Raw genomic sequence first — 9,598 nt, forward strand, 5'->3', positions numbered from 1 at the left:
ATCACTGTGTAATATACCAAGGAAAGCAAGTCAAATTTCTAGTTGTGCTGATTGTAAGCATTTATTAAAGCAACACAAGAATCTTAACGGGCACTTCACATTAGTAGCAAGTGCAAATTTGGGAACAGAGTCTGGTCTTGTGATTCTTACTCTGAATTGACCAAAAAGAATATTTTTTTTTTAAATATTCATAAATCCTATATTTTGCCATCTGTTCTGCTTTCTGAACTCCAGCTGAGTTCAGAATAGGTCTGAGTAGATCTCGTATTGACTAAAGGGATCTTAGACATTCACTCAAATGAAGACAGTAGAGTTCAGTTCATTAGTCTAAGTATAGACTTCAGTGCCATTCGTTATGACCTAAGGGATCCTGCCAGGCCTCCACAAACTGCTGCAGAAGGGCACAGATCTTGTACAGTTCCTACATTGTATTTTCCCGTCTTGTGGGGGTATCTCAGGTGCACAGTCCCCTCTCTGTAGCCATCTAAGCTGAGATATCTTTATTTGTGAGGAAATACTTGTAACTTAGGTTATATAACTAAACATATCTTCAAACAGATGGCTCAGCAGCATCCATTTGTCTGATTTAGTGGGAATTGTATATGTCGTCCAAGTGCAGAGATGTGTTAGCAAGCTCTAAAAATCTGCACTGTGGATGCAGAACTAGTGCAGAGCTATGTGACACGTGTGCTTGGTAGTGGTTAAACTGGTAGAAGCAGAATAATTTACTGTGTAAGCATATCCAGAGAAGGTTAAAGTCTGCATTACAGTAAGAAGATAGTCATGAGATAGCTGTAAAGATTGTGAATGATACATGATCATAAGGCTATACAAACAAAAACATATTTTCTAGCTGTAGAAAATAGGAAATAAGAGCAGGAATGTTCTTCTTGCCATAGTGTTCTTTTAGTCACAGTTTTATTCCTCCTTCTGGTTTTCAGCTAACTCATTACTTTCCATGCGTGAGCAGCTTTCAGAGCTCCATTAAGAGCACCATTAAGGTGATTAGCAATTGCCTCAATGTAATCTACTGGATCTGGAAAGAAAAATCTGTTTTGTGGCATGTCTTACATGGCTTTTGTTTGTGAGGGGTGGATATACCTGAGCTGAAGCCTCATCAGAGACAGCAGGACATAGGATTCTTTTTAGGAAAAAAGGATCTTGGTCTACGTCAATACCAGCAAGAATTAAAGAAAAATGGGGGCTTGGGCTCAGCCACTGTTCTTCATTGTCAAAGCTGTATGCTGCATACTTCCTGCAGTATTTTGGCAGATGCTGGTTATGATTTTGCCAGACAATTCTTGAGCTTGGCTCAGAGGAGAGCACAGGCTGGGCATTTTTCCTGTAAGGCAGTTCCCTGCTCCTTGTCCTTCTCTGAGAGCAATTACACTCAGCATCTTGACCCTCCCTGGTACAGACCAGACATTTCCCTTCTGATCTTTGTTGCAATTCCTGTCGAAACATAGAAATGCTGACCTAAAATCAACTAGTTCTCAAGAAGAACATTTTACACAGCTTTTCAATTTAAAGATGTTGGGAGTACTGCATTTTAACCACATCTTTCTAACTCCTTATGCCAGGTGCTTTTCCTGCTACTGGTCACTCTCTTAAAGCCTAAAAACTCCAAGTGAGGTCAACAGAGAAACATGTTTGCTTCTCCTCCCTGCTGGCGACAACAGCTTGCTTCCAAAGGAGAAATCTGAAAGTCCTCAGAAAGTGAGCTAGCTGTATGGGTAAGTCTAAAATGGTTAGCCATTTCAAAGTTTACTGAAGTTCTGTTGTGTATTTTGGGTGGTCTTACTGGTATTAGGATCCCGCTTCAGAGGTATAAGAAAAGTGAACCTACAGCTTTAGTGAAATAAAGAAAGTGCCTCTTCAAGATGAAAAGTGAAATTCAGAAGGACGATTTGTTATAAAAAGAAAAGAAAAGTGTTGTCAACAATTAAGTGGAAACCTCTGTTAAAGACACAGCTGGAAATTATGGGCAACTCTCTTCAAAATGCAGTTAGTTCCATAATTCCATTTCCCAGTACTAAAACTGCCACCCAAGAAAGCTGTTAGCCAGCAGGATAGCAACTCAATGCTTACTGCCGCTGTGACTGCAGTGGGTCCCCCTGTTCAGTGCAGGTCTTTTTGGGAGGAAAGGCTGAGGGAGCTATTACGTGCAATGAAGATAAAAAATTTCTGAGTGAGGTTGTGTTCTTTTCTGCCTAAACCTCAAGTAGCCTGAAACTGGAAGGGCTGTAATAGCAGTTCAGAAGCCTTGTCAGGATTTTCCCCAAGGCTTTTCTCCTTCTTGGACAGCGTATTGAAAAGTTTCAGATACAGAAAGAGAGTAAGATTCCCAGGACCTAATAATTGACTTAATTCCTATCCAGAGGATAGCCTATGGGTGCTTTCATACACCTGCACACCTGCAATTCTGTGGCCTGGGGAGGGGGCACAGGGATTTAGGAGAGCAGATTTTGGGTAGTATATGGTATACAGTCTGTTCTTCAGCCCTACAAAGCTGAATTCTGAAGACTTTCTGATCGCTGAATCAGACATCTATCATAACATTGGATGGAGACCCTCTTTTGTGAACAAGATATTATTTGAAGCTAGAGATGACCTTTGAGAAAGATATTTGAGGTGTGCTCTCCAGAATAACACTTCATTGTTCTTCAGCACTCACTTCCATTTCCACTTGCATGGGTAAATCTGAGTTTCCTCTTGCTCATAAGAGGGTGCAGAAAGCTAGACTCTGGAATGAAGGGATTGAGAGACAAGTTTTTGGTGAGGATGTGATAAACATGGATAGAGATTTGCCCATCCCATCCCCCTGTTGAGGGACCTATAACAATAATAGGAGTTTTCCCCAGATCTTAAGAAGCTTGTACTTAATATTAAGTTAATTGTTATAGGGTTGAGAAAAAGGCACATTTTTTATTAAGTCTGTTTTTCCAGACTGAGAAGGTTCTGCAACTCTTCATCACATGCTCTTTGCTTGAATTTATTTTTAGTAATGTTCTCTTCATTTTTTTGTTCCTTTTTTTTCCCCAAATATCTTTTCATAAAACTAAATTAAACTTGAAAAGAAGGGAGATAAAATCAGTTTTATATTTGCAATGAACAATACGACATTTCACTTTGTTACTTTAACTTAAAAATGGGCAAAGGTAAAGGAACAGAAAAAGGTCCTGGAATATAATGGATCTACGAGTCATCTCTAAATACTGCTTGCAAAAAAATTCCTTTCCATCAATCTCTTTTTAAATACAAAGGAGCAGAAGAAACATTTTTAGCTTTTTACTGGATTGAGTATGCAGGAGGAATATCATGGGAATAAGTTTAGAAATATTGAGAACTCAAATTCAGACTCTTTGATGTTAACAGCTTTTCTTGCCAAGAGAGAACATTTTTCTCTACTTAGGATAGAAATTCGCATTATAAACATATGCAGCTAAAGTGAGACTTTTCCTAACCCTGATGCATTTTAGACTAGAAGGTCTATCTGGAGCACAACACATATATTTTCTGCTTCTTGGTGATCAGGAGGAGTTAAATTAGACTAACCTCCCCAGGACCCCCTCTGCCCCCCATGAAATAAGTAGATGCATAAGAAAACAGAGCTCAGTGCTTTGGGCCATGGTCTGTTTGGTCCTGACAGTTATAGGATGTGGGTATGTGGGAAGAATAGTAGCTCTAGGGATGAAGGAGAAAAAACAGTGGACTCCACAGCCCCAGGAAAATAGTTTCTGCTGGGAGCTTAGGACGCCAGAGATCTGACATATTCGCAGTAGTTCAGGTAGATAGTTCATCAGAGAAGGATAATATTTAAGGTCCTATTCTAAACACATCTGCCAGCTGAAAAAAGGAAAAGATAAGAAAGACATACATGGTCTTGCTGTAATGGATCTTGGTCTGCTGTGAATACGAGGAGGCTGTGGACATGCTATCTTTCAATACTGTCCACTGTGTAGCCTCATGTGGCTACTGCCAGCATGAAACTTATGTACCACCTTTTAGTGGTGTGTGATCCATGGCATGGAGGGACTGATGGGATGCTTGCTTGTTGTATTTTTTGGTGTCCTGCACACCAGACACTGTTTTAAGCAACATTTGAAAACATTTGTTGATGGTTCTATTTTTACAGTGTTTAAGTTTTCCTTGTTCGCTGTAGTAAAATCACATGAAAACTGAGCCACATACACCTGTTTCCAAACTGTGTGTGTGATGGTCTGCAATGTGAAATTGATAGCAGTCACTGTATCTTTCAAGCTCAGTAACTCAGGCATCAGAAGAGCCAACTGTATTTTTTTCAAATTCTAACTAGATTTATAATGCACCTGATAAATGTCTGCTCTTTCAGAAACATAATTTCACTTTTGCCAAAATGAACATTAAGAATACTAATGCAGGTCAAGTAGTTTACTGTTGGTATGAGCAACAGTGTAACTAACCCATAATTTGAATCTAAAATGAATAATGAACAGCTGCCATTGTATGATTTAACAATCTTTAAACAAAACAGAAGGCAGTAAGGAACTCAAAGAAAAAGGTTCCTAAAAAGACAAAATAAAACAATGTTACAGCTGTGTTGCTTTTTTCACTTTTACTGTGACCCTGGAGGTGGGTGAGCAACTGTGGATGTGAGCGGAGCCTCAGATAAAAGGTTGGAAAACCTACAAAACCTGCTGAGAACAAAGAAGCCCTGAATCTCTGAGCAAACACATTTGAGCTTAAGGAGCTGAATCTGAATAAAGTGTACTATCTCCAGTTTCCCACATCTCCTGGGACAGCTGTTCAAAAGCCTGGTAAGACACTGTGCAACAAGAGTGTGTAGAGTCAAACTTGCCACCGTACAACCTTTTCTCTGAACTGCACTGTTCTAGTCTGTTTTAAGCTGTGTCTAAATTAAAGCAGCCTGTGCCAGAGGTCGGTGTCTAGAAAGCTAAATTGAACTCTGGCTTTTTCATGGAGTTTATTTGTGTTTTGGGACAAATAATTTGGTCTGTGTTAAATTACCAATGATTGTTGGTAATTTAATAGAGGAAGCGAAGTATATGCTTTCCAAAGAGAAGTAGGAGCATTAGGGGCCTGCAGCTTCCTTGACCCAGGAAAGGACATGAATCTCTGTTGTGCAAGCACACTATTCACTTTCTGTTTTCCCTCTTTTGCCTTTACTTATCTCTAAAGCTGAATTTCAGAACATACTGGAGACTTTCAGTGAAATGAATTTGTATTATATGCTTAAACTCAGATCAAAATGTCAAAACACTATAGGAAAGTAATCTTTGTTTTTAGCCACAGAGAGGAAATGCATATACTTGAAAAGTCTGTCCTTGTGAAATGTCTGCAGCGCTGTTGCAGAGACAAGAAATGTTAAGTACTCAGTGTTTTGTCCTGCAAAGACACTGCCATTGAATAATAATTAGTCCTTGTAAGGTAAATAAACCAAACTCTCCTTCCCTGCATACCAATAAGGTCTTTGTGACTTCAAGATGCTGGGATGCAGCTCAAGGTCCACTATATGCCACCCTAGCCTCTACAGTATGTGCCTGTCCGCAGTCCTGAAACACTTCTATTCCTCTGTCTCTAACATGCTTTGGCTCAAAATTACATCATATTATCTCTGTTTTGCATTGTTATTTTATTAACCAGTGCTTTGTCCTTTTGCTACCACAAAAATACCAATGACGACTTCTGCTATGGAAAACTGACATTACAAAACAAGGGAGAAGAAGGTTGATACCAAAATTAAACTCAACAAAGCAACTGTATCAAAAAAAGGTATTCTCAATCTGATTGATAAAGACAACAGTCAGTGTTCATCTTTCTTCCAAATTTTTCACTTAACTAAGCTAAAACATGTATGGAGTACAACTTAGAATGTACAAATTTTACCCATCCCTACTGTCACTCAGCTATGGGTTTGGGATTTGGAGTTGTACTTCTGGGAGAATAGTCCATGGGTCTGCCTGGGTAAGATAGAACATAGTTTAAGTACAAATGACAGAACTGGCACCTTAAGGAGCCCTGCATTTTTATATAGATTTCTACTATAGCATTTCCTAATAACTATTTTTCAATTAATTTTTCTACAACACCGTTACAGTTGTATCTTTCTTTAGTCTCTGGTCGTGAAACAAGAAAGGAATTTCCCTCTGTTGTGGTCTGTTCTGCTTGCTTTACCTCTTGCGACAACTGTAGTGAAATCACAAAGACTCGTTCTAGTGAGGTGAATGTGAGTTGTCCTGTAAAGCTTGGTTATAATACTTAAGTATTAAATAATAGTGCTTAGCACTTATGCAACTTAATGCCTTATAAGCTTCAAAGCACTTTACAAATCTTAACCAGTTAATCCCCACAGCAGCTCTGTGTGGTAGGTTTTGAAGGCCACACATTAAAAATCTCCCATGATATGAACTTGCCTCCATAGTAAGCCTATAGGAAAAAATATCTGTGCAGTTCTGTTCCTCAAGTCATGAGTGTTTGATTTTACTGCACTTTAATGTGCCTTACTTTCGGTAAATTAGTTGTGCTTTCTTATCCCATTCAAAATAAATCCATTGTACCCTGCAGCACGGCTCCGCATAGAGTATTATCACAATTTTGAGGATTTTTTTTAATTATTAAAACTCCTGGAAGAAAATAACAAGAAGACAATCTGATTTTTATTTAAGAAATCAAGTTTATACTGCTAATGATTGCAAAGACAGTGTATGGGAAAGGGTCAGAAAGACACAAGCACTCAGGAGAATAACTACCATTTTTAGCAACTCTTTTGAAAATATAAGTTTTGTGATATTGAGATTGACTGGAAAATGGAAACAGTGTTGTTTGTGATACTACCACAGTGGACTAAAAGCAGTATTTCCATTTCATTTAGAAAATAATATGTTTTTCTAGCTCAAATTTTCTTTGAATTTTCATGTTCCAAAAAAGAAAGAATATTGAATAGTTATTGCTTTAGCCTTTTCGGGTCTAAAATTTCCCATAAATGAGTGGAAATACTGCTTTTAGTGCACTGTAGTAGTATCATAAACACCAATGCTTCAATTTTGTTAGTTCTGCTGGAAAACTTTTTAAAACAACATTACAGTTTGACAGTAACATAATTCTATGGGAAGAGCAAATTCACCAACCTGGCCTGGTGAGGCCTTCTTCCAAGAGAAGCAGCCAGAAAGTAGAGTTTTTATCACAAAACTAAAAACAAAATCATCAGTTTTCTAGAATGTCCACTGACACACTGCAGCTTTATTTATAAATACATCATGATCCTTCCCCTCCAAGGCATCAGACAACTTAATGCTTCCTTTTGCTTTCAGCTACAACTGTCTCTTTGTAAAGCTTGTAATTTGAGAGCTGATCCTTTGTAAGAAGACAGGTCTGTGATATCAGGAAGACTGACCTCAATTCCTTATTTCTTTACTGCTTCAACCTGGAAACTTTTGTTTCCTTGTTTTTCAATCTCTTTTTTTTCCTGTTTTGTTTTTATTCCTCTTAATTTTTTTTTCTCAACTTTGGAGAAAAATCACAAATAACCTTTGAAGGAATAATTAGCAATTTCTGTGACCCTATGGTAACAAACTTTACCTGATTGACTACTAAAGTGGTTGTCTAAGGGTAAGGGTTTCAGACAGGCCGGGGAAGGAGAAATCTCCACGTTGAGAGATGATCACGGATGAGCACAAGAGAGACCCTAGTGAGTAAAGGAATAAATGGATGGGAACACAGGAGGTGACATAATTAGCCAGTCTCACATGCTTGCCACTACAAAATTTCAAATGTTCCAAATTGAGCCTGGTGTTCTGCAGGCAAGCTCATAATTAAGTACAGGGTTACAATACACATGCACAAGAGGTCTGAATTAAGGTTTCATGGGCAGCCTTCTGGCTTTCACAACCTTTGGTCACTTAATTTAGTGACCTAAATAATTTTTAATATAGAAAAAATTGATTTTGATGAGGTCTTTTAATTGTTTAGGGAGGAGGGGTTGCTGTGGACTGCAATTTATTATGTAAATGTAGATGCATAGTACTTCAAAGGAAAAAGTACTCTATTTTCTATTCTACCTAAATTTGTATACCATGATGAGACCTTAGTAAATTTGTTGGTTTTTTTTACCTAAATTGCATTAAGTTACATGACTAACATCTGTTTCAAACGCATCAGAAGCAGGAAGTGTGCAGAGGATCTATAGGAGCAATATATAATTGTAGTTTTAAGGAGTGTCCAGAAAAGATTAAGTAGTAAGGGGAAAGTCTGTGTGAATTCACCACAGGAGAGTTTCAAGAGTCTACATCAGAATCTTTTTCTAAGAAGGTTGAACTTGAGGCAGTTATTTCAAACTGAAGAGCTTTTAAAATAAGTCAATGATTATGTCAACAAGTAACATGGACCAGGTGGTATTCACACTTGAGGAATTTAACCTGAAGGAAGAATACAGCATATATAACCTCACCATGCAAAAAAGATATCTGAAGGAGTGTGGGAAAGGCAGACCCTAATTTGTCTGCGCCAGCCAATTTAGCTGACTCTACATTACAGAATTAAATTAGCAGATGTACATGGAGGTATGGAATAACAGGGACAAGTCAACACAATGTTTGTAAAGGATATTCATGTCTTATAGATTAGTCAAAGCTCTTTGGAGGTGTTAAGATGGTTAATTGTTATTTAGCTGTCCGATACCTTGATAATGGAGACCAAAAGTTTCCTCATTACTCCATGACTTTGGTACATTTATTAGGCTTGGTACAAACATTACGTTTATGTGTCTTCAGTGTAGTTATTCTCATGTTATCCTTATAATCTTCCCCTGAATCCTTTAGTTCACATGGGATTGTCAAAATAAAAGGAATGCAAGTTCTTGAGTCACTTTAGAAGTTTTGAAAATCCCATCAATACACAGTTATGTTCCCCATAATCTTGTCTCCTGGTACCTTTAAAGCTGATTTGAGCAAAAGACTGTGTAACAGCGTATAGTTCAATACCTTCAGTACTCTGTGCAATGCTGTGCTGAGTTCCCTCCCTGTCATACTAGCTGGTGTTGTTTCATCGCCTCCTTCTTTATCCGTCATCTCTTATACGTAATTTATAAGGTCTTGGGACAGGACTATCTTTTTAGCTCATGTTTATAGTGCTAAATGTATCGGTGTCCTGGCTGGTGGTTTGTCTACTTGTCTAATAAACACCTGTAAGTATATGAAAGTATAGAAACAATCTGCCATTTTTAGACTGCTTTAATAGGAATCGGTGCTGGAGTAGGGGGAGAAAGCAATTGTTCACTCTCACGGCTCACAGGATAGGAAGACTTGCAGACAGGACCGAGTCACAAAGGTTAGCTTTGAGCTTAACCTTTAAATGAGCAAGGGCTAATCCTCCTTGGCCGCTTTTGCCACCAGCAGAGACGGCACGGCTCCCATCAACCTAGGTTTAGAGGACCTCGGGGACCCTACTGCTCCCACCCCCACCCCTCCCTTGACGGAGCATCCCACTGCCACCATCATTTCCATCAGCACCACCCTCCTCGCAGAAGACGCCCGAGGGATAAGACAAGACCGCAAGGAGAAGAGTTAACAGGGAATTGATAACCCGGCCTTCTTTTTTTTTT

At 38.6% G+C, this 9,598-nt stretch overlaps 1 protein-coding gene across 2 annotated transcripts in view; it reads left to right on the forward strand.

Annotated features, from left to right (window-relative positions):
- The window catches only part of TRMT9B (tRNA methyltransferase 9B (putative)), a 126,698-nt gene that overhangs the window by 95,201 nt on the left and 21,899 nt on the right, over positions 1-9,598 (forward strand). Inside the window, exons 6-7 of one of the 2 annotated variants that reach the window (XM_018069479.2) lie at positions 1,581-1,733; positions 4,612-4,796. The gene's annotated coding sequence lies outside the window, so the exon portion shown is untranslated. The remainder of the gene's footprint in view (positions 1-1,580; positions 1,734-4,611; positions 4,797-9,598) is intronic. The other variant, XM_018069474.2, reaches the window with a different exon arrangement.

Source organism: Manacus vitellinus, unplaced genomic scaffold (assembly GCF_001715985.3).
Source record: "Manacus vitellinus isolate BGI_N305 unplaced genomic scaffold, ASM171598v3 scaffold_0_pilon, whole genome shotgun sequence".
Lineage (NCBI taxonomy): Eukaryota > Metazoa > Chordata > Aves > Passeriformes > Pipridae > Manacus > Manacus vitellinus.